Source organism: Pleurodeles waltl, chromosome 7 (genome assembly GCF_031143425.1).
Source record: "Pleurodeles waltl isolate 20211129_DDA chromosome 7, aPleWal1.hap1.20221129, whole genome shotgun sequence".
NCBI classification, from domain to species: domain Eukaryota; kingdom Metazoa; phylum Chordata; class Amphibia; order Caudata; family Salamandridae; genus Pleurodeles; species Pleurodeles waltl.
Genome location: NC_090446.1, coordinates 298591850 through 298617544, shown reverse-complemented (window position 1 = coordinate 298617544; position 25695 = coordinate 298591850). Strand labels below are relative to the sequence as shown.

General features: G+C 45.3%; 1 protein-coding gene across 9 annotated transcripts in view; it reads right to left on the bottom strand.

Moving 5' to 3' along the window:
- The window catches only part of DLGAP4 (DLG associated protein 4), a 1552488-nt gene that overhangs the window by 65665 nt on the left and 1461128 nt on the right, over window positions 1-25695 (bottom strand). The window contains exon 1 of one of the 9 annotated variants that reach the window (XM_069243713.1): window positions 18028-18185. The exons of the other annotated variants lie outside the window; for them this stretch is intronic. The gene's annotated coding sequence lies outside the window, so the exon portion shown is untranslated. Of the gene's footprint in view, window positions 1-18027; window positions 18186-25695 lie in introns of those variants that run through there. 9 annotated transcript variants of the gene reach the window in all.

Below are 25695 nucleotides of genomic sequence, written 5' to 3'. Positions count from 1 at the left end.
TCAACAGTCAGTCGTTAAGGTACAGGAAGACAGAAACCCCTTACATGCGCCATCACTTTTGTGAACACCCCAGGTGCACTGGTAAGGCCAAAGGGGAACTTGGTGAATTGAAAATGCTTGTGACCTAACACAAGTAGCGTCTGGGGGCAGACAGGGTGGGAATATGGAGATTAGTGTCCTTCAAGTCCAACACTACCATCCAGTCTCCAGGGTCCAGGGTAGATTGGACCTGAGCCTGAGTGAGTTTTGAACTTCTCCTTCCTGAGGAATAGATTGAGGGATCGCAGGTTGAAGCTAAGGCAGAGGTGCTTGTCTTTTTTGAGCATCAGAAAGTAGCGGGAATAACAACCCCAACCTACTTCTGGCACAGGGAACCCCTATATGGCTCCCTCGGCCAAGAGAGCCGTAACCTTCTTGTGGAGAAGTGCCAGGTGATGCTACATCATCCGATCGTAGGATTGTGGAAGGGGCAGTCTCAAAGGGGAGGGAGTGACCCCTTCAGACCATCTGCAAAACCCACCTGTCTAACGTGATTGTGTTCCAGCAGGGCAGGTGATGGTGAATCCTGCAGCCGACGGGTCCCCTGTGGGGAAGCGCCAAAATAGGAAGGTTTGAAGGCTGCAGCTGAGTGGGATGTGGGAGTAGAAGGACTGATTAGACCACTGGCTGCCTGATCCACATGGATGCTGGATCCCACAACCCAGGCCATGCAGAGGCTTAGCAGCTTGTGTGGCATGGTGGCTGGCCAAGAACAGACGTGGTTGGGCGCCACTTCTGTAGCCATAAAAGTGGCAAAAACCAGACTGAGGGGGGCAAGTGGCACCAGCAAGGCCAAGGGACCAGGCCATAGCCCAGGACTCCTTAAGGCTCTCGATCGCCAAGTCTGTTTTGTCCCCAAAAGGACAGGTGGCATCAAAGGGCATGTCCATCAGAGTAGATTGGACACTCCTGAAAAGCCAGATAACCGTAACCAGGTGTGGCGCCTCAAGGCCACCGTCAAAGCAACCGATCTGCCCAGATAAGTCAGTCGTATCCAGCCCACAACTGATTGTGAACATGGCTGTTTCTCTCCCATCAGCTACAGCCTAGGAAAGAATGCCCAGGGCCTCCTCTGGGACCTGTGGCAGCACTTGCACAGTATCCCATAAAGTATGGGTGCAATGGCCCAAAAGGCATGCAGTGTTCACGCACCGCAATGCCAGGCTGGAGGAAAAAAACTTCTCCCAAAGGTGGTCCAGCCTCCTTAAATTCCTATCCGGAGGTGCGGGAGGGAACGCGCATTTAGACGTTGCAGCTTGGATGACCAAGCTCTCAAGAGTGGGGTGTTGGGCCAAGAAAGCTTGGTCGCTAGGCACAGGCCTATTGCGGTGTGCTGTTGTACTATTAACAGGAGCCCCTGTGCTGGGTTTGGACCAGGTCCCCAGCAAGACATCCATGAGTGCTTCATTGAAGGGCAAAAGGAGTTCTGATGTGGGAGCCCAAGGCTCAGTGAGGAGATTGGTCCGGACAGCCACCAAAGGCAGCTCGAAGCCCAAGACCTTGGCTGCTCTCCGCACCACAACGGAGTAGGAAGCACTCTCCTCAGTAGCCTGGTAGGTGGAGAAAGTATACCACCATCAGGGGAGGTATCCAGAATGCTGGCTTCACACAGTTCCTGAGCTCAGTCCATAGGGTCTCCAAGCTGGAATTCTAAAGGGTCCAGTGACCCCTCCATACTCTCATCTAGTTCATACCCATAAGAATAAGGGTCAGGATCCGATCTAGGGGCCAAGGTCCCTGCTGAAGTAGGAACTGGCGTTAAGGGATGCCGCTCTGGCTCCGTATTGAAGACGGCAATGAGTACAGGATCGGCGATGCCTGGGGGCCGAAGCAATGTAGGGAGTTTTGACACCGGAACTGTTGTCGGGGATGCTAGTCTGGATCCAAAAGTGGATCCCAGGATGCCCCTCGGAACGGAGGCCGGAGCCACCGGCGCAGAGCCCGAAGGTGCCCCTTCAAATCCAGCAGAGACCCAAGGCTCCCCTTCAGGGCCGGACTGCCCAAAGATGAGGCATTACTTTAATTGGGACGGGATGGCTCCCGGAAACTTGGGAGGGGCGGAGCCGATCCAGAAACAGGCTTCGAAGATGGAGACTTGGGGGAGGACGCTCTTTTTCCCACGTTGCATCGTCCGACCGACGGGGTGAAGTCGAAGAACGCTTGTGATTCTTCGACTTCTTGTGCTTACCAGAATGACCCTACAATTTTGAATGGGACGAGGAGGAGTGGTGATGACTCTGCGAGCTGTCTCTGGTCCTTCCTCTCAACCGGGATCGGTGTGGAGCCGGATACTGGACTGCAAGCAGCTTTAGGGACTGCTCCCTCAAAGCCTTTGGGTTCATGGCCTGGCAGTCTGAGCACGACTTCAGGTCGCAGTCTCGCTCCAAGCACCACTAACACACCAGGTGCGGATCAGTCACCAACATCAGGGGGTGACAGGAGTCGCAGGGCTTGAAGCCAGTCTTCCCTTATGACATCTCAATGCATCAGAAGTAAAAAAAAAAAAAACTTTGACAAAAGTCGAAAGGCCAGTCAAAAAGCGCCTGTAAGGGTATCTCTCTCCGGATCTGCGCATAAGCTGGCATGGCAAGAAAAGAACTGATGTCAGCGCACTAGGGTGGTGCCTATATATGACCCGCTATGTCATATCCGGCAATCACGATGCTGGACGCAGTCAACCAACACCACCTAACTGTGCGCAAGGGTACTGCTTGAAGAAAAATCTCCAGATCCAGACTGACACCCAGGGGAAATTCTAAGGTAAGGGATCTGCAGATACATACATACTAGAACAGATGCGTAACTACAGGAGATGACAACAGCATGGAGGAAAGGAGACATTATGATTGACTTACATCAGAGTACACCATTAAATTAACATTTTGCATTTGTTATGTCCGTAAGATTTCCTAAAGTGTGTTCCGATGTCAATGTGCTTTGGCAGTTATACTGCACCTCTCAAATGTGTTTCTATAAAGGCTAAACACATCCTTTCAATTCTGGCTCAGCTGCTCCATGCAGGTGACATGGCTGTGTCAACATGCAGGAGCAGCGTATGGTATGGCTGGTTCTATTCTGAACTGATACAGATGCGGTACAAAAGCAAAACCATGGAATATTGCTTGGACGTTATGGGATGGCATTAGTATTCTGTACATAGCTTTTTTTGGTTCCGTATACAATGGCTCGGATACAGGCACTTGGGGAAATACATTTGACCCTATACTGCAAATACTGAGCAGTGCTGAATATTGACTCTCAGCACAATTTGTTGATCGCAATCCTGACAGTCTGTTGTAGTAGATCCTCAGCGATTTTAAAATGACAATGTCAGTTGCCCCTTATCAAAGGTCGTAATGAAAGCATTAGGCATGGTCTTTAAGCGCGTATCGAATGCACTGTTCCTTTGCTTTCAGGGTTGTAGGTAGCAACAGAGAGTATTTTTTGATTATCTTCACAAAAAATTGTGGGTAATAACTGGGGCACTAAAAACAGGAAGTAACTAAGGCTTTCCCTTTCTCGGTCATACCCCTTTCCCTGGTACTGTTCTTTCCTGCAAACTCTCTGGTCCTCTTCAGTCCATTCTCATTTCCCGGCTCAGTTGATCATCTGATCCCCAATCAGCCCTTCCCAGTTCCACAGCTCACATGCCTGATTCTGCCTTTCACTGTTCTATCTAGTGTCACCTTGCAAGGACCCCATCCCTATGACCGTTGGCGAATATGTGATGGTGAGGTTAGCTTTCACAATCTGCATTTGTCTGAGAGAGAACAGATCCCCATGGAGGTTGGCATGTGGTGGTACAGGTAGTAGGCATCGGCAAAGTCTAGAGAGCAATATAGGGGTACATGCCTGAATGCGTATGTATGGGTGCCCACAACTAATTGAGGATGTATGAGAACACAAGGCTGATTGCATGTGCATTTTAAGAGATGTTTACGTGAGCTTTGTTAGTAAGGAAGATAATGGACAGGACTTCCAAAGAAGTTTACTCCATGTAACGGACTTCAGCCCTGCCACACCCCCAGTGAAGGCGGCAGGGCACAAAGCATTCAAATCTTGAATTGTCCTTGCAGGAGAAGTGGGCAGGATACTCAGTAACACAGGGCTGAACAACTCAGCCAGTCCTAAACCAACCAGCCTTACCATCAACCTCTTTATAGTGATGGTGAGCGCTGGATACAGGAATGGAGATACATTTAATCTGTATCCACAGGATTCGTAGGAGATCAGTAAATTGGTAATACAGTCAAGTCACCACTAAGGGTATCCATCCTTGAGTGACAAGATTAGAACAAGACCATGGATCCTTATCCAGGATTACAACCTTATCCACATCGGTCAAAAAGCTTGGTAGAGAAGCAATCGTCCTGTTCTGGATTAGGAGTTTTCTCATCAAGATGGGGATCACAAGAGAGTTACAACCTCACAGTGGGTGGCAGTATAACCCTTGCCTTACTGCCTGCGCTTCTACAGCTGGATGAAGAAACACCCCTTAGAACCGGTCGGGGACTGATGAAGTACCGTGCACCATGTTTGGAATTGAACACTATGGTTAGGGTATGTATGAGAATGTGAGGGTGAAAATGGGATCTTTGAGCGAAAACTGTGGTCCTCCACATTGTCTTGCTACCAGATGGTATAACAAACTTTCTTGTGTCAAACGAGGACCAATAGACCTCTCTTCTAGCCAGTTCCTGTCTTCAAAAAAAGAGGCCTTGAAAACAATAAAGACAGAGTATGGCTCTTAGTCTCTGACCTCTACACGAACATCCTTAATTTACCTGTAAAGAGGGTTAGTGGTCATGCAGTGCATCAGAGGTTAATAGTTACTTGTTTCTTTTTCAGTAAATGGTTATCCTTCTGGACGGCACGACTCTTGCGATCTGCATTGCCTCCATTCTCCAAAAGCAACTGGACTCAGGTGATATTTGTGCCCACTACTGGGCAGGATGGAGGCCACCTCTGGCCATTAATTACCAAGGCAGACGTAATAAGCTAATGAGGGTGAATTTAATAAAGCAGTGCTAGTACTGGATACAGTAAGCAATACATCATCAAAAGCCACGTTGCTAATCTTAAACTTTAACAACTTGTGTTCAATGGTCATTAGAAGCACTGACAAGATGGAGGACCACAGGGCACAGTAAGCTTATGACAGCACACACAGCTATGCGATGCTAGTAAAAATCATACCCGTTACTGGATGCAACAATCACATGTACTAAGGTTTTATTTTATTTTATTGTTAATGTGAATCCTGCAGTCGTTGATCCTTAAAGTTGCACACATTGGACAGCCATGTAATATGGTTTCATTGCCCGATAATGGTAAAACTACCCAAGAAGAATTAATGGGTCTTATAAAAGAAAAAATGGTCAGAGAAAAAAATATAATGGAGAAAATTAAGTTTTGGAGGCATGAGAATTTACAAATCCGAGACAAAAATCTCTGAGGGACTCTCCTCGTGTTAGAGAGTTTTCTACGAAAGGCATACTAGATCAAAACGAACCACAGCTTTTGTTGCCAGGGAGACGGAAGCCTCAACATTGCAAACACCACTAGTCTCAGAGGTTCACTCCCAAAGCAAGAAATCTTGCTCACTAATGCACCTTCCCTCACTTTAAAAAGGAGAGATGCTCATGTTTCGTCTCTGTCATGATCAGTATATGGGATCGGAACCAGACTAGAGTTTCAGGCCAGGTCAAGAGAGATGAAAGACTTGCAATGTAGCAATCTGCTCTCCGAATGAGGGGCAGTTGTCATTTCCAGTGCCTGAACCTTACGATTAAAAACACATACTTTTGAACAGAGATGAGTGTTTCCCAAATATTGGGATGGAAAAGTCCCTTGCATAGCGACAGATGCGTACCCCTGCTCCGAGTGCCCAACCTGTGGTAAGATTCAGATCCATGGTAATAATTCTGCTCATGAGCAAAAGCGATCATGGTGTGTGCTATGAACTAGGCCAATCTCAGACTGGTCTGCTTGGACTGGGAGGGGTGCGAGGCCCTCACCCAGAGTTGAAGAGCCCAGTTGTGGCAGCATATTGTGTTTTTAGTGATCAGTAAAGTGGACAGGTCCTTTTTACACGTGTCAGCAGAGTGGTGCCTGCTGGTCCGCTCTAGTAAAGGTCTGCTGCTGTGTGTTTAATTCAACCCTATGCCTTCATTGTGCAGTGCAAGGATGTACGTGTGGCTGATAGATTGTGCAATGCAGGAAAAATAGTTCGGGCAGTTGTATGTGTGCGAAGTTGTATGTACGCCTGAAAAATGGAACAATGTAGGAGGAATCCCACGAGCATCTGTGTGTGCATGCTAGGCTGTGCGTGTCTCTGCGTGAAGGTACAACACGTAGGAGACAGTGTGTGAGGTTGCATGAGCAAGCTAGGATATATGTGCGCCTAGGAAGAGGTAAAGTACATTAGAGACTGAGCACATGTGGGTGGTGGGTGCGTAGTGAAGTGTGTGTGTGTGTGTGCGCTCTTGTGTAAAGCACAATACCTGGAAGACACTGGGTCCCATTATGGGAGACTCTGGGCTCGCTGGAGCAGGAGGGTAGAGTTTTCCCAAGACAGATTTGTGGATTGCTGCATTTCTGAGAGCTGGGTGGGACACACATCTGAGGAAGGAAGGAAGAGCCAGGATATTTGGTGCACTTCGATAGAAGCTCTTTGATTGATTCTGAAAGATCCCTAGTCAAAGCACATCTGAGGAAGGAGATGGATCTGATAATAGAATCATTAACAGTAGGGTGAGGACCCATTGGTAACCTTTTGGAGCACATACCACTGTTGCCGACATACAGATGAGAACCTCTAGTGACTCCTTGGCCTATATTTAAGGCTATCAAGATTTGAGACTGTTCTGCTGTGGAAGCTGCTCTCTGGACTAAGCACAATAGAGGAGTGGTCACTTCAAAGTGAGCAGCCCCTAGAATACAAACCTCAAACACAGAGACACTATATCACAAGTTTGTCTGAAAATGTATCATAAAAAGGGAGCTTTTGACTCCCAAATTTTCAAACTGAAGTTGTACATCAGTGTGGAGAAGCTCAACATGGGTTCTGCCTGTTGCGATCAGGATTGGGGACTAAGCCTATGCCAGTCTCCTGCTAGGATAAGGGATCACCCAGGAGGATCAAGAACACTACCCTGTACCCAAGTGACCTGAAGGAGATTCCTTAGAGGGATTGAGATCTAGTAGTTATTCAAATGCGTGGATCCTGGGAGCAGAGTGTTTGATTCTGGTCTGTCATGACTGCAGCACTGTTAGAGCTGTTGGAGCGTGTGCCAAAGTCCTTGACCCTCTTGCCAAAAAGAGAGCCACAGTGAAGAATGAGGAATACCGCCCTTGGCACTGTGAGAGACGGAAGGCTAATGTTTTCAGCACCGTCAAATGAAAATGGCCGTCACCTTATCCATGCAGCCCACGACACCTATATGCTAAGTGAGGGTAGCAGTGAAGAGAGACTATATACGCACCATGAGAAAGGGGCTTGAAAGATGAAGAGGTCCGTCACCCTGAACTAAAGTGCAGCTGAGAAGACTCTGCGGGCTATGACCCGTGGAGAGTGAGAGTAACAACTTCAGCTCCCCCATCTGGAAGCATCAGAGACCTGCCCCCAGATCCCAGGAAAGACTTACTGCAATCAGAGGAGTGCTGAGAACAGCACCTGCCACATCCGGACCTTCCTGCCATCTGGACCAACTGGGCAGCAGAGGGCCACCCTGGGACTCTGAATTTTACCTGCTCTCTGAGTGGTGGCCAAACGGGCCACTGGACCCTGGGGAACTTCTACCGAAATAACTGACTCCCGTGCGGGGACTCAAAGGTCTGTCTAAAGTGCCCCCCCCCCCCAACAGAACTTCTGAAATTTGAATGCCTTAGCGCGACCTAGCTTGGATGTTGCCACACATGTCTGGGGAATAGTGTTCAGCCATAAACATGGACGTGGGCCTGGAAAGCTGACTAAGGTAACACTGGTGGACTTGCCTCAAGAAGGCTTTGTAAACTGGTTTCAGTGTTTTGTATTCTACTTTTTGTTAGTAGGTAAATCTCCTTTTTACATAAAAGCAAGTATGTGACTGGACATTTATTGGAGTCGCTGGATGTGCTTTGAGTTATGAGTCTGCGCTCGCCTTGCACCTCCCCCCTTCCCAGAGAAGCCTTGAACTGCCAACCTCCATTACCAGCGAGGGTCCAGTACTGAAAAGGTACTTGGTCTAGTTGCTCAAGACCCTATACTATGAAGGACTCCTGAACAATTAGGATCAAAAGGCCTGAACCACTGTTTTTGGGGCCCGTCTTTTCTGCTTCCCTCATGGCCCTCTAAATGGGGTTGTGGCAGTCAAAGACAATTATTGTCAAATAATTTTAATGAACAGAAATGGCAAGAGACGACTTCTCAGTAGCCTTGGGGTCCCTCTATAGTGATGTCAGAGATGCGCACAGAGGCTAAATTCTCAAAGGGCTGAGGCCCATGGCTACCTTTTTGAGCAGACTTGTTGAGCTAGCCTGTTCAGAGAACAATTGTCTCCTTGCATCTGTTACACAAACAAAGGCCCTTGTTTTAATACGTACAGGAATCTCATCAAGAAGTACTGGCCCCAATGGGAAGACTGTGTAATGACTGTATAAAGTTTATACAGTAAAATGAACTCTGCCTAAGAATGTTCGGCAGTTCAGAAGGAGCCACTCAAAAAGTCTGGGTGCACCTTGCAAGCTAAAACCTAGATGTGTTTCATTTCACCATTTACTTTTCTCTTATGGTCAGTTAATCAACACTATGAAGTTGCATAAGTAATCTGAACTCTAGAAGTTCTAATTGGGTGGATAGTACTGAGTAAACAGTAAACGTCTGCTGGTATTACCCATTGTTGTCCTCCCCGCTTCACCGTGCCCTGGCGAAGGTATTTTTACCTTACCCAGTCGTAGAAGTGAGCGGTCCCATCTGGTTCATTGCAACAGCACCTGGTCTGAATTTGGAACCTTAGTTATGGCCTCATAGGGTTGAAACTAGACACTTGAAAAATGTTTACTAAGCTCACAAAAATATTTTGTGACCGCAAATTTTCACGCCTTTGTTCCATGGAAAACAAGTCCAACAAGGAAACGTCACATTGAAACCTTGTCTCAAACCAACCATCTTGCTGGGATGCCCTTGCATTCAATAATTTATTTACTGATGCAGGTTTATAGTTAAAATGTTCATTATACAATATGTAAGCACCGCTGCTCCACATAGGAGAAGTGCCAGGAAGTTGGTTAGTGACTATAGCACATAACCCCAATTCAAGCAACTCCCATTGCGACACCAAGACGTACAGATGGAGGAGCATAACACCAAGAGACAATTTATTCAAAGAAATCTAGTAAGACAGCTAAAGGAGTGCATGCAGGTAGTCATTAGAACAGGTGAACAACCTCGTAGGAGGGATTCGACCACAGCAGAAGGTTCATCTCGCAATAGCAATGTGCAGGCATGGCAAAATCCTGAGCTCGGTAGCACTGCAAGAAAGGCCCTTCAACTCTTGAGGCCTTGAAATATCGCCTGGAAATAGCACTTCTTCACTTTCATTTGTGTCTATATTTTCATTCTCTACAGACTGATAAACCCACTAGTTGGTAACTGCTGTAAATAATAAATAAAAGAAAGCCCGGAAACCGACGTAGAAATAAAAAAAAGGTTGAAGCCAACAAATACCAACATTTATAGTGGAGCTTGGGATGGGGTGGAGAATCAACAGACAAGCTGAGAACCACTGCTAACCAATACAGATGCAGCGGTTTCTTTTAATAGACAAGTGGTTTTATTGTGCAAGTGGTTGCATCTGGCGGCCATCATCATCTATTTTTGGGGACCAACATTTACTGTTCCTCATCAGACTTGGACTCTGAACAAGACAAAATACAGAAAAGAGAGAAAAACGAGAAAGAGAAAAGTGGTGAAACAGTGATAAAAGCAGGGATGAAAAGGACTCCACAAGAGCTAAATAAATGGGAGGGACTTGTAAGGTGGTGGAAGGAAAACAGACGTGGTGTACATCATTTGTATTATGCAGCAGACTCCAATTAAAAGAAAAAACTTTATGACCCTGCATTTACATTTTTTAAGGAAATTAAGCACAATTACAAAAAGCATTTGCTAAACCAGCACTAAAGTAATCGAAAAGAGCTGCCTGAAAAACACAAAACATTTCAGTGCCAACTCTCGGCTCTATCTCCAAGCAGTTACAGTTTAGATGCAAGAGACCTCCTAACCTTAGGAACTGCACACTGAGGAGCAATGAATACACAGAGCCCAAGCTGCGCAGCCATACTTTGAAACCTTGTTCCGAATCACCTAAGCTTCCAACTTAGGTTCACGTCAATAAAATACAATGAGTGGCGCTAACAAGTGAAAATAATTAAGTGGAGAGAGCTAAATAGGAGCTGCAATGAAGGCCAAGGCTTAGAGACGCGGTTTGCTTCCATTCCCAATGGAAGATGGTCCATGGAGAGGTGACTGGTAGCCAGTGACAACAGTCTCCCTGGGGCTAAAGAGGGAGCGGAAACAGGTTCACGCAGAAAGCTCTCGTTATAGGCAGTTATTTCTTGTGTCTTGAGGCTCCCATTGAGTTTTCGTTTTTTTCTTCCCAAAGTAATAACCATATAAATTGAAGACACACTCTACTCAAGAGGTAGCGTTCCAAGACTTCCACGTTTCATCCATACATTTCAACACAGATCTACACCTTCCTATCATAAACGGGTGTCAGAGGTTGGAAGCATACAAGTGCAGGGGTATCATAAACCTCGACAGGTCAAAGAATAAGACACTGCATCCTTTTCTGAAATCCCTAGACAGATCAACTGCATGACCCATTCATCATCAAACTTTTGACACAAGAACTTCTCACCTAAGCGCCCAAGGTAGAATCCACTTGCAACCCCTACTCAGGCCTGCAACCATCCTTTAATTGTTTCCAGGAAAAGAACTACCATGTCACCCAAACGGTGTGAAAACCCCCTCACCCAAGCCAATCAACACCACCACTAACAGTCACCCCAAATGGCACACATATGGCAAATCCAAACACAGCTGCCAAACTCTTAGTTGGACTAAAATCCATAAAAATCACCTAACGAAAGCTTTAAAAACTCCAAAGGCTCCCAAGTCCAAGCACACATTAGCAAAACGTGGCACAGCGGAATATTCACAGCAAGGCATAATTACTCCTTTGAAGCAATATCAGAGTCAGCTTTCATCCCAAGTGACACAAAACTGGACTGCATGCTTTTTGTACAAACCTCTCACTGGACAAAGCCATGAATATTTCGACCACAAACAGGCCACGGGCTGTATTACAGAAATGCAACAGGAGTTAAAACAGTCCTTTGTACCCGCTTTGAGGGCCCCACTGCACTTAGGTATTAAAGACAGAGCCACAGACGTAATACAGATAGTAATGGTGCACCATACAGTGGGAGAGTTATCAGAGGCGTTCTCTCTCTTTGCCTCTACGCCCACGCTATATTACTGACATGGGCGCAGAGGCAAATATGCCTTTACAAGACGCACTGAAAGTGGGCCACAAAAAGGTGGCGCACTTGCAGTGCGCCTTCTAAATGCAGTCCTCTAAAGGGGCGAAAAGGGATCCCCATGGACCCCCAGACATCCCCTAGCAGGTGCGTGCAGTCATTCACTGCACCCACCTGCGAGGGGATCTCAAATTCCTTTTAAAAGTGCTGGCAGGTTGCCGCCGGCACATAGAAACACAGAGCAACTTTTAAACAGCTGCTTTGGATTTCCCTTGAATGCACTGCCCTGGGGGCAGCGCAAGTTTGCACCCAAGTCTGTTCCCAAGGGCAGCACATTATTCCGGATAGGATGCACTTTCCATGTGTGCACCCGGTGCACCTGCTTTAAGGTGCACTGTGACGCACATGTGGAAAGCGCACCCCATCTGTAACACGGGCCCAGGTGTTTCATGAGCGGTGAATGCTTCCCTCTATCTCACCCAAACGCAAACTGTGTGCAGCAAAGGCAGACAGAAGTACAAGAATTCATTCAAAGGTGCACAGCACAATCATATACTTCTGTTATATATCTGTTTCTATTACACAAATATCGACCCACTGATGCACGTGGATTGGAGCAGGGTGCTTCAGTTGTGTCAGATTTGAAGATTACTGCTTGATTTCCACATCCTCCCACTCTCTCTATATAGAACAAACACTGACAAAGACTTCTTGCTTTGCCACTGGTTTTGCCACGTGACAGCATCCCTAATACAGTGCAGGACGGTTAATTAAAAACCGGCCACGTCAATACGTAGGTGGGTGCAGGCACTCGCCTACGAAAAAATGCAGCTCTTTCTTTTTCTTTCTAGTTACTTATCAGAGTCTGATCGGTAACTAAAAAGAGAAGAAAAAAAAAACATCTTTAAGGTGGGTGGGGTGGTCGCAACAGGGAGAGTGCAAAGTAACGTGGTGTGGAAGCAATACAGGGAACAAGAGGCGGAAGTAACACTGGAGTGGCTTTTAAAGCGGTTGTGGAGGGAGCAACACTAGGGTGTGCAAAACGGGTAGGGTGGAAGCAACACGGACACAGGTGGGGAGGATGCAATGCCGGGGGCACAGGTGGTAGAACGCAACAGTGGAACGTGTGGGGGTGAAAGATAGCAACATGAAGCTGATGGAAAGAAAGCACATGGGCAAAATGGCCTTGCAGGTGTTTGTAGGGGAAAAGAACACGGTGAGAGGAATACACAGAGAAGTAGAGGGAAGGAAAAGAAGCATGAGAGGGAGACACTATGCATTTAAGCTTAAGCAAAAAGAAAAGTAGTGCCTGAAAAAGTGGGCAGTGGAAGGACACAATAAGGATTCCATCCCCCAAAGTAGGGACACACATGATAAAAAGATCACAAAAGCTAAGGAATAAGAAGGAAGCAAATGAGAAGGACAATGAAGCCAACCAATGGTAGGAAATGGGCGCGCTATAAGCCCACTGTAAAATGGCAATATGTATACCAACACACAGCACATGTGCTGTCTTGGGTGAGACCTAAAAATCAAACCATTATGTCTAGCTGCCATGTGAACCCCATCTTATTCCACCTTGGCCCCAAAAAATACATAAGGTACAATCTGGTCCTAGTTATGTGGTGTGAAACACTTAGGGCTAAAATACTGAAACATGTAAGCTACCAAAAAGACACAAACCATGAATCGCAAGTGGTAAGGTCCGCCGAGGCAAAAGTGTAACACCCAAGGACACTGTGACTTCCATCCCAACAGTTAGCATGTACAAAGTCCTATTCGTAGTAAAAGACATGTACCCCTATCTTGAGTGTGCTGTTATCTTCATCTCTAAAGCTGATTTTTGTCATCATAGGCAAACATGGCTCAAACATGAACTCCATGACATGGGCCTGTCTCACACGGATTGCAGTCTTGTTGGACCAGGAGGGGTGTCCAAAGCGCTACCCTTATAGTAGTGGAAGGCTACCGCATTAAATACGAGCGCAGTGGTGGCAGCATACAAAGTAGCGATCAATAGGTTTGAACAGATCCTTTTTACCCAGTGACACTGGAGTGATGCCTAACAGCTCACTCACCTTTTTAAAGTTCAGGTGCTGTGTTTAACTCATCCTTGGCTCACATCTGGATGTATGTGTGCCTGTGAAGGCTACAGTAGTCTTAGAGTAGTTCTGTGCAGTGCATGCATGGCGAGTGTATATTCTGGGTGTACGTAGACCAGAGAGGAATGCATTACATGAGAGATTGAGTCCTTTGCAGTGCATGCGCAATAAAGCATGTGTTGGGTTCATGTTTGCTTCTGAGAAGTACAATACATGAATGGTGAAGTGTTATGCAGGACACACATGGTGAGTATGTGCTGGCAGAGCATGCGTCTGAAAATAGCACACCCTGGTACAATACAAAAAAGCTATGGTACTGTGCAGTGTGCGCAGAGTGAACGTGAGCTGGGAGGGACATACACTGGAGGAAGTGAAAACAGACTCCCCATTTACACTTCAAAAGGGTGCTCACTAATTCAGTGATAGATCACAAGGAAGTGGCCTTGACCCATCTTAACTAGGAGATAGGGCTGATAAGGGAATCATAAAGAGTAGGACTGGGAGCCCAGGATTAACCTTTTGATGTACGTATCACGGAGGCTGGCATCTGGGTGTGAACTCTGGTCACTCGCATGAACGGTGTTGTGGGCCTATCAGATCTGGAGTCTTTCCTGCTGTGACAGACGGCATTTCAAAGGGAAAGAAGAGAAGGAATAATGTAGACTTCAACCGACGCAGAACCCCAACGCAGAACCCCAACATAAAAGTTCAAAGACTCAGACCTTAACTCACATTTAGTGTCTGGGAAGAGACTATACGAAAGGAAGGTTGGGAACCCAACATTTTTCATCTGCCAAGCAGCCAGACAAGTTGTGTTAGATGGGAAAGCTCTGCAAGACTTCTGCCTGTGACAAGAACTGGGATCCAAGGCCTGCTATTCTCCCTTCTGAATGAGGAGATATCACCAAGGGAAACCAAGACCACCTGCCCTGGAGAACCAATACCTCCCTGCTTGCCAAGCCCAGTGTGCTCTGAGAAGACGTGGAGAGCACTGGAGTTAGCAAGGTCCAGTGGGGAGACCTACTAGTAGGACTCCCTGTGTGAGGTGTAAGGATTTGGCTGTGCACCAACTGTGCAGGATAGTCTAGGACAGCCCTCGCCTTGCATACAGGAGTCGTCAAAAACAGAGCTGTGCATTGAGCGCCGTGTTGACAGCACTAAGATGGGTCGAGCCGCACAACGAGATCTGCCCTGAGTGACTAATGCCAAGGACAAGGAAGACACTGAAGAGGTTGTGAAACCCTTGCTGTGCTCTGGTTGGGGGCCAAAGGATCGAATTCCCCAGACCTCCTGCTGGGAAGAATCTGACCTACCACATCTTAGTGAGCTAGAAGCTGCTCTGATCACTGAGAACTGGCAGTGCTGCTCAGAAGAAGCCTGCACATGCTACCCCTTGTGCCACAAGCAGTCCAACTTCTCCAAGCAGGATCAGAACTCCTGGGTGCCTGTGCTCAGGGCACCCACTGCAACGTTGAACGCTTCAATGCTGCAGGAGCAGATAAGACTTCAACTGGGGCAGTAGGGCCCCTGGGGAGTCTCTGCGGCATTTCAGACACTTTCGACTAATTAATAGTCAAAGGGGAACTCTTGAGAACAGCCTACTAGTGAGCATTCCCTGGATTTTGCCACTAGTGAACGAGAAATAACCCCGGCTACATAACATAGAAGAGGGTGGGACAGGGATTTGCCCGACAAACACTAGAGTTCTGACCTCAAGGGTATGGTGTTATTGCTTACAAATGTTTTTATACCTTTGAATATGCAGCATTAAAAATAAAATACTTATTTTTCTTGCAAAAGCGTGCATCTGACTGATCACTGATTTGCTAAAAGTACTGGGTGCACAAGTAGTGTTCACTTACATGTTGCCCACCGACCTCTTACCCCCAAGCCAGACCCTTTGACTGCTCTTCCATTGCTCTAACTGAGAGGCAAGTTCAGAAAGGGTACTTGGCACAGGTGCCCAGGACCGTAATAGATCAGGCCCCGGAACATCATGAGTAAAACGACTAAACCACCACGGTTGGTTTCAGTAGCGACTGCATACCCAGTGGCCCTCTGAAAGGTGTTTGGACACCAACCATATGCAATTTTTACATCTTTGGTAGATCCAGGTACCCTTTTGGGGAAAAAATAGGACCTGGAGTGGTAGAAGTTTTTTCAGCCCCCAAGACTTCATGATTTCTTTGTTCTCAAGATCCCTGAGCAAGAGAATTACATAGGTACCCACCCCCTCCATATAGCAAGTAAGAGAAGTCAAGCAGTATCATGGAAAGGTCCTAAAATATAAACTGCATGGGAAGGAAGAAATCACACATTCAAGTGAAATCAGAAAGAGGATTCAAAAATGTGTCAAAACCATGCACCACAACTTCCACTTTGACATTGGAGGTTTAAACCACAGCGTTGGCTGATTCCTAAAGGTAGGCTGCTGCCAACTAAAAGACTCTTCAGTGAAAATGCTTGACAGGGGCCTATCGGTAGACAAGAGAAAATATCACTTAAGTTCCAGATTCCTGATTTCTGCTCAGAATTTTCCACCACCCCACTGCCTTCTCTGCCGGGCCCTTGCACTTAATTGGGAATGGTACTTAGGATAACGCAAATCTCTTAACCATTCAAATGCCGTATTATCACGGTCATACCTGTTCTCATATCTGATGCTCTACACTAGTATGACACTGAATGTCTGTGCTTTATTCACCTACTTTAGCACCTGGCCCAAATTAGTAGAGATGAAGCCAGAGTGGTGAATATAGTCGATAGAGATTACAAACATGTGATCCTTACAAATGCAATCAATTTCAAGGACATCGAGATACAAAACAGAAGTATCCGATGGAGGTCCACTTTAAACTGAAGGTTAGGCAGAGGAAATGGCCCACCGCCATACTATTTATTCACCTCGAATTCATATGACCCACCTGCCCTCCTTCTCTAATCGAACATACAAGCAGCACCACCACTAGGTCCTTTAATCTGACCCCCCCCACACGCAAATTGTTGGCTAGTCTTCGCAGAGGTTTTTGCTATCACATGACAAGTCAGAATATCAACATAAACTAGTTATTTTCAAAATGATCACCTAACACACATGATCTGCCTCCACCCATACAACCAACCAAGACCACTGTGGCATTTGAATACCACATCCAAAGTACATTAATACCACATAAAAGTAAAACTCAATCATTCCTGAAGCAAGGGCGGTCAGGCAAAACAGAATACACAAAACAGGTACAACATGTATATCAAACCCAGAAGAGGTCACTGGCTCGAAATGGAATAATCTTCTTGACTCAGGTTCGTGGTGAAAAGACGCGGCTCTCCAGCCATCACTACTACCTTCGTTTACACTAACTGTAACAACTTACATTTGTTGAAGTTTCAACCGTCTGTGCCTGCGAAGGACCGGTATACAAAAACACTGTGGGACGCCTGGGAGTGTAGCTCGGATGTTAAAATTCCTCTAGCTACCCCTTTAACTTTTTACATAAAAAAGCAACCACGTTGTTTAATTACTTGGGAGAATTTTCTCTTTGCAACACGTGAACGTGTGTTCAAAGAGATTATCCCATAATTTCCATGTTGCGGAACGAATAACAAAGTAGCACAGATTGTCATCACATATTCGCCAATATGATATAGTTTCACATACAGACTCTTTTTCCGACGCTCTTCCTCTCAACTCATCCTCATAATGCACTAACTCTCATGACCTCGGGTAAAAGACCGCCACACTTTAAAGGAGGTCTGTCATTTTTTTACCACAACTTCACAAACTTGGTGGCCGCTCTAGTGACAACCGCCAGTCAAAGTGTTACTGGGACCCCTCCTGACAGTCTGGGAGGATCGCTGGAGCACAACCACAAATGTACACCATTTTGAGTTTGGGAAATTATAGCTAAGAGACTTGGTTTGTTAGGGCAGCTGACGGCATGGTGAGGGAGGCGAGAACTGCATGGGAAGTGAAGGAAACGGCACAGTTTTGGCACAAATGCCATCGACACAATTTAAACAATACCGTAGCTCGGATATATTAATATTTACTCGGATCCAGAAACTATGTGCGGTTCGAGATCTTATAATATTTCTGCAACCCAGAAAACGGCCACTGCAGATACACTTGCACGGAAAATCCTACATATTGCCTTCTATGTTTACGTGGCGAACGGTCCGATAGATCAATGGCCAGGATACAGACAGACACACCTCCATCTCCAATATCTGAAACTCGTAAGGAAGACACTCCCCAGTGAAGCAGAGCAATCGCCACCAACCAGGCAGAAAGAAGTCAGACACCGAGGCGGTTGAAGTAAGAGGATTACAGGGAGCTTTACTACAAACACAGATGCATGCTTACCCTCTCCTCCAGCTCACAGCTGTCTGCTGATGTGTGTGCCGTATCTATGGGCAAGAACCTTTCTATACATTCCGTTCCAGGAAATGAGCTGGCTTCCAGATGGCTGTTGCTTGGCAACAGCCCACATTCTCGGTTGCCTGGGTAACGTGTTGCTTGCATTCTCATTAAACAGCTGTCCCCAGGAACTGGTGCTTGTGCGCGCCTGTAAGGACCTGCGGTGAGCCAGCTACGGGTGAGGAGAAGGAGGGGCACGGCGAAGAAAGGTGGAGGGTGGAGTGAGGAAGGATATGGAGCCCTGAGCCACCACTGGCAAACGAGGACGAGGTACGGAGCGATAGGAAGCTATGGATAAAGTGGGTCGGAGCAGCACCCGGCGAGGGAGGAGTTGAACCTTGAGGTAACGGGAGAATATAGTAAGAGAAAGTTGAGGAGGAATAATGTGGGCTGTTTGTGGGGCTGTTGGAATCACAAAGGGTAGAGGGTGGAAGTACAAGATGATGCAGTGGTGACGTGGAAGCAGACGAGGTAGGAGTTGGAGGAAGAAGAGGTGGGATGCGAGAGGAGGGGTGGGATTGGTGAAGCAGCCTTCGATAGGCTAGTGACACTGCGCGTGGCTGCAGCAGTAGGAGGGGTGGTGCGGTAGGGGCTAGCGGTGGACGATGAGGCGAGATCTGATGTCTAAGGCACCAAGCGGGTACACACACAGCTGACACAGGAAGACGAAAGGAAGTGCTGGGTGCTTCACTCAGGGGAAGCCGAGGTTGTATTGGGGGATATCCGTCAGTCCTTTTACAGATGACTGGCATGTTAAATCGCAATACTGATCCTTATCAGGTCTGAGAGACTTGGATATATTGCCTTTCACAGCATTTGACAACAGGCCAAATCACCCACGAAAGATCTGAAGTGGGTAGACAGAGATCTTCCCACTGATTAGTTTTGGAGCAAGGGACATTTTACGAAAACCAAATGTATTGAATGAAAGAATATTATCTAGGAATGGTAGACAACTGAAGGGTGGGATTTCTCACCTGCACATATTATGGCATGTAAAGACTTGCGGCAAAAGAGGTGGAGTGCATGTTCAAAGATCAACTGGGCTCAGCTATTTGTCCTCTAGAGGCCAATCTACTGAGGAGTCGTACACAAGGTACACAAAAGGTATATTTATTTTTGAGTCATGACGACCAACAGCTTTATCTCCCGTTCCTCCCTCACCAATCTTCCTCCGACATTCCCCGTACCACTGCACATAGCACGCGGCGGAGTGCGTGAGCTACACAAACCAACAAATCTTTTCCCCCACAACAAATTTAACAAAACATGATAAAAACCTTGCACAAGGTAAGTGATAGCAACTTGTGTAAGTCACCTTAAGTTACATGAATTACATGATTCACTTCCCAGTGCCTAGATAACAGATAACTTATATACATTACAACATGTTAAATGCAATGCCTATATACACATTTCCTCAACAAAAATGTACCCCAATACATAGTTATCAAATCTCTTGGGTGGTTTGATTGTTCTGGTAGAACGTTTGCAAGAACACACATCTTCTTTTCCATCAGAAACACCTCAAACACTTCCCTGTTTTACAGCATTAGTCAGTGATATTTTATCTTTGTTCCATCATTTGCCATCATCCAGCTTTACAGCACTAACACCCACCTGTACAATTTTTTTCCATCCACTGAACTTAGAATGGCCTTTAACCAATATTCTCGGAGACTTCACTCTCACCACATCCCCTTCCTTCCAATCAAATTTGCGGTTATGAAACATTTGTGAACCCTGAACATACTTCTGTTGCGCCCCCATCCGTTTTGCCATCACTCCATCAACTTTATACCACAGCACCCTAAAACGACCCATCCACTCTCTGGTTAGTTTGGAGGACGAAATGCTACCATGCAACAATACAAAAGGCGACATATGCGTTTCAGCATTATTAGTAGTACGCATGGCCCACAATAACTTCGTTAACTCATATTTGCAGTGCAACCCACTTGCCTTGGATAACTGAATATTATCCTTGAGAACCCTATTAAACCTCTCCAAAAGTCCATTACTCCTTGGATGATACAGTGAGATATTAGAATGTTTAATGCCCCAAAAATTCACAAACGCTTCAAACTGCCCAGAAGTAAATTGACACCCATTATCCGTCAAAATTTCTTTCGGAATTCCTTCCCTAGCAAAAACTCCTTCCAACCACTGGATCAAATTACTGGAATCAGGAACTTTCACAAACTTCACTTCAGGCCATCTGCTATAATAATCAATAAGTACCAAACCGTACTCTTGAGATCCATACAACAAATTCACAGGCCCTATTATGTCGACAGCTAACCTGCTCCAGGGTTTGTCTGGTACACTCACAGCTTCTATCGGGCTTGGTGCTGTAACCTGAGACTTGTCACTGACAGTGCAACACATACAATCCCTAACGAAGTGTTCCACGCATTTATCCATTCCTGGCCACCAAAAACCCTCTCTAATCCTCCTCTTCATGGCTCGCATACCAATGTGACCCTCATGTGCTAAACTCAAAACTTTCCTCCTCATACCATCAGGTACTACCAACAACTTTGACTGAAATAATAACCCGCTGATTACCGACAACTCATCAAAAACATGCTTGTACTTGTCCCTCAGATCCTCTCCAGGAGTCCATTGTGACCACCCCACAACAACTCCACGCATGATTGACCTCATATCCTGATCTTCCTCACATGCTCTCCTCCACTCCTGTTCATCCAATACCCCATCCAAATGTTCACATATCGAACACACCACTGCTTCACCATCCTCATCGTTAATATCTGTAGCAATAACTCCAGAAGAATCAATGCCAGACAATCTTGACAAGCAATCAGCCAACACATGTTTCCTTCCAGGAACATACTCCAACTTAAAATTGTGTTCACACAATTTGTACTGCCACTTGGCAATCCTTGGTGTGGCTCTCTCCGCACCCTTGGCCATAAATAGTTGTACCAAAGGTTTGTGATCAGTCCTCACAGTAAATCTAGTGCCTCAAACAAATTGCCTAAAATGATTTATGCCCCACCAACATGCTAAGGCTTCACGCTCAATCACTGATTATGTTGCTTTAGCTCCTCTCAAACCCCTCGATGCAAATGCAACCACCTCCTCTTTGCAACGAAACGGTACCCAAACCTTTCTGGCTAGCATCGGCCATTATGACAGTATGATCGCTGGTGTCAAAAGGTTTCAGAGGAATGGCCAGAGTAATTTCCTTCTTTATGCTCTCAAACTCACTGTTGCAGCTGGCATCCCACAAAAATCTAGCATTCTTCTTTAATAAATTCCTTAAATTTTACGTTTTTTCCTAACAGTTAGGTATAAACCTGGCATAAAACTCTATTAAACCCATAAAAGACCTCAACTGATCTTTATTCTCCGGACACACAAAATCTTCAATCGCCTTCACCGAACTTACCTTGGGTTTGATACCATCCGCTGACAACTCAAAACCCAAATAATTCACATAGGATACACCAAAACAACACTGGGACTGAGAGTTACAACCTTCAACTTCAGCACACAACTCTATCTCTCATCATGTTCACATACATCCTACCATAAACCAAAATGTCATCTTGAAATGCCTTCGCTCCACACATATCTTTGAACATGCTTTCTACTGTCCTCGAAAAACAGCAGACGCAGAGGCCAATCCGAATGCCATTCATTTAAATTGAAAAACCAAAAGGCGTAATAAAGGCCGTGCAATGCCTTGAACTCAGATGCAAACTAACCTGATGATACGCAGACGTCATATCAAGTAAGGAAAATATTTTCCCACCCTTGACAGATGATAGCATTTCTGATATGTTGGGTAGGGGATACTGGTCCACCCAAATTTAGATCACGTAAGTCCACACACATCCGCAGCAAACCATTGGCCTTACGAGCCAAAACTACAGGCGCAACCCAATCAGACGATTCAATCGGTTCAATAATGTCCTCAGTACACAACTTATCCAATTACTTCCTGAAATCATCTTTCAAAGTGAGAGGAACGTTGCATACCTTATGGACCTTTGGTTGAGCATCCTCCTTGATTCTGATCTTATGAGCAAACCCTTTGTATAATCCCACACCACTTTTAAATATTTCAGGATACCGAAACTCCCTCTTATCGCACATAACCGAAGACACTTGCATGTATTCTCTTCTTACTACCACTTGTTCGGGGTTATTAGGATCTAATACTAATTCCAATTTGCCCTGATCAAACCACCCAAGAAGACATGTGTCATCCTTGGCTACATAAATTGTTGCTGGCGTTGCATTGTTCTTGAATCTAAGTTCAGCATTAAATTCACCAACCACATCGATAAATTTCCCTCCATACCCTATAGGCTGGATCCGTGACTGAGATAGAGTGAGCCCTTGACTCTTGATGGATCAGTCCACTTGGCTTCCCTTAAAAGTGTAAATGGTGATCTAGAATCTGCCATCACCTTAACTTGAATACAATTTATCTCAACTAAGCAAAAAGGTCTTTTCATGAAAGAATTCTTTAACTCACAGATCAATGAATCATTGCCATTCACAACAAATACTTCCCCTTCATCACTACCAGAAAAAGAAGAATTATTCGAAGTGACACTGTTGACCCTGTTGGAATCCGATCTGTTAGACTTGTTGGACTTACACACCCTCACAAAATGACCCTTTTTATAGCACTTTGCACACATTTTATTAATGGCTGGACAAAATTTAGCATTCCCCAAATGAGCTGTGCTGTCACATCTATAACATTACAAGGATTTTTTACTAAACTTTTTTTTCAGTTTTACTGAATGTAGATTGTAGCGAATTTCTGTTCTTCTTGTTCACTTTCTTCTATTTTGTTTTAACCGCAAGCACATCCGGCCGTAGAGACTGACACTTGTGTCAGAAATTGACATTTGTTCCTTAAACGACACAGTGCTTTCAATCCTGGTGGCAATTTCTAATGCTTTTTGTAGAGTCAAGTTGGGCGTAGATAACAAACCTCCTGCACTTTTTTGTTATTAGTTTTTTCCACTAGTTGGTCTTTAACCATTTCTTCCTCAAACTCCTTGTAGTCACAAGAGACCGCTAAAAGTCTCAAGGCTCCCACATAACTGGACGCAGATTCACCTCCAGCTTGGACCCTCTTGTAAAATGTGTGTCTTTCCAATGTGACATTTTTACACTTCCTGAACCTCACATCCAAGGACATAATCGCAGTCTCATACTCGTCCGTCACGCCATCACCTTCACGATCAGTAACTAAAACTACCACCTTTGGAATATATTTAAGATTTTTCCGCCCTTCATTCCCCAAGCAATGCCTTAAAATCGCAAATTTCCTCTTGTGGGTGAAAGTTTCACCTTAAAGTGCATCCAAATACGCTTCAAAAAGCTTCTTTCCACTGTTCCCAACCAGTATCTGGAAAAGCAGGATTGGGAACAAATGGAGAAGGTGGAGAGATAGACTGGTGCAGAATGAACAATCTAAACAGCGTTAAAAGAATAACCCAATTAAAAATGTTAGAATATACACTCAGTTCAAAAGGTGTGCATGACTATAATCATCCAAGAATGTCAACAGATGGTGTGCGTATCACGTACACGTTAATCGGTTCCAAGAAGTAGCAGAAATGACTTATCCGGCAGCAGCTCATCTACTGCAGCAGCAACATCAAAAGATAAGTCATCAAGGTGGGACACTCTGAAGCGCAGAGACCACACACGAAGGAAGAAGAAGCTGTCCGTGCTCCAATTACGTCTACAACATGGGAGGAATGTCAGCGAAGACCCTTGTCGCCACTGAGGAGTTGTACACAAGGTACACAAAGGTATATTTCTTTTTGAGTCATGACGACCAACAGCTTCATCTCCTGTTCCTCCCTCACCAATCTTCCTCCAATCCAACTGTCACCAACCCTCAATCGTCCCTCCACATTCCCCGTTCCACTGCACATCACATTCCCCGTTCCACTGCACATAGCACGCGGCGGAGCGCGTGAGCTACGCAACCCAACAAGAACCATTTATTTGGATAGTAGAGCAGATGAAATGTAAGCATTAGGCCATAACATTCAATATTAGCCAAGCACTATGCAACTTTTCAATACAATGCCGTATTGGAGTGTTTGTGAGGGATGATGGGTCAACTTGTATAGTCTAAGCCCAGGGACTAGCTAGTTGGGGGAACTGTTTGGTAGCAGTTGAGCAACTTTGTGTCTGCTGCTACCACGTCCTGCACAGCACAAATATGCAATCTATTGGACTGCTATACAACAGATGCAGGTAGAAGGGCCGTTCTGCTGAACAGACTGTATTGGCATGGTTAAATGTAACCTCAAATAAGAGGGTTATGGAAAAGAGCCATATGATTACGTTTGCACTGTAGGCAGTGAAAATAAAATTTTAAAAAAGCATACTGGAAACTTCTGATGAAAATTAAGTATTTCTGTTGTATCTTTAAGAGAGATCACGTGCTGACCATACCTTTACTCTGTGAACAAAACCTAACAGCAATGAAAATGCTATTGTGTCAGCAAAAGAACACACAATGGCTCCAAATTACAAGCCCCAAACAAGAACCAAGATAAGTTATTGTGCGGTACGTAATCTCCCAAAAAATATCAATACCTAAATAAATCTACTGTAATGCAATAGTGTCTAGATTACCATTTTCGGAATCCCTCACCCCCCCAAAAAAAACCCACAGAAAGCGTTAATTTTTCTGAGCCCAAGCTCTCACCCACCATAAGGTGGCGTGTTTCATAAGGGCTGTGATCTTCGTTTTGCTAGCACTGCAATGACCAACGGGCTCCTCGATAGGATTCTTAGCCCAAAATCTGTGTAAAAGTCAGTTGGGTTGCAATCAGGCAACCCAGCTAGGTCCAAAGTATAAATTGGAGGAAAAGTAAACAAAAATGAAGGGAGATTGGTGAAGGGTGTAATGTATATAATAAACTATAGAGCCCCTATTCACTCCCTTTATTGTAGGAGCCCATGTTAAACATTAAAAACAAAAGAATATACAAGAAAATAATGTTTCCTATGTCCCCACAAACTAGTCAGTGGTCAACATGGTTGTTTAATGTCAAGGATCTATGCCATTCATCACAACATTAAAAACTACCTAACCTCCTTATATGCTAGTATCCTATAATATTAGAGAATACTATGGTATCCTACACAGGTAAATTACGTTTAGTGATGACAGAACAACTATATTAGTTGTCTTAAAGGACTTGCATCCCCATTTCAAGTGTGCTTTATGACCTAAATAAAAATAAAAAGGAGACCAAACAAACGTAGTAAAAATATCACACAATTATGTTATGCCACAAGGTCATTATAGTGCCACCCATTATTTTAAATGTCTAGATAGATGTTCATCATACCACTGGCAACAGATTACATGCACCGTGCTCATGCAAGAGGAGTTGGATGTTCCAAAATATGACACAGGTAGCATCTCTTACATACATCTAAAGTAAAGTGTCCCTCTGACAACGCACCAAAATGCCTTGGTGAATACCTTGTGATTTTCAGGACTCAGACTATTCTTAGGTTATCTGGATCAAGAAAGGAACAAGCAATTAAGCCATTCAAGAGACTGACCTATTACAGGGAATCCCTTTTGAGATA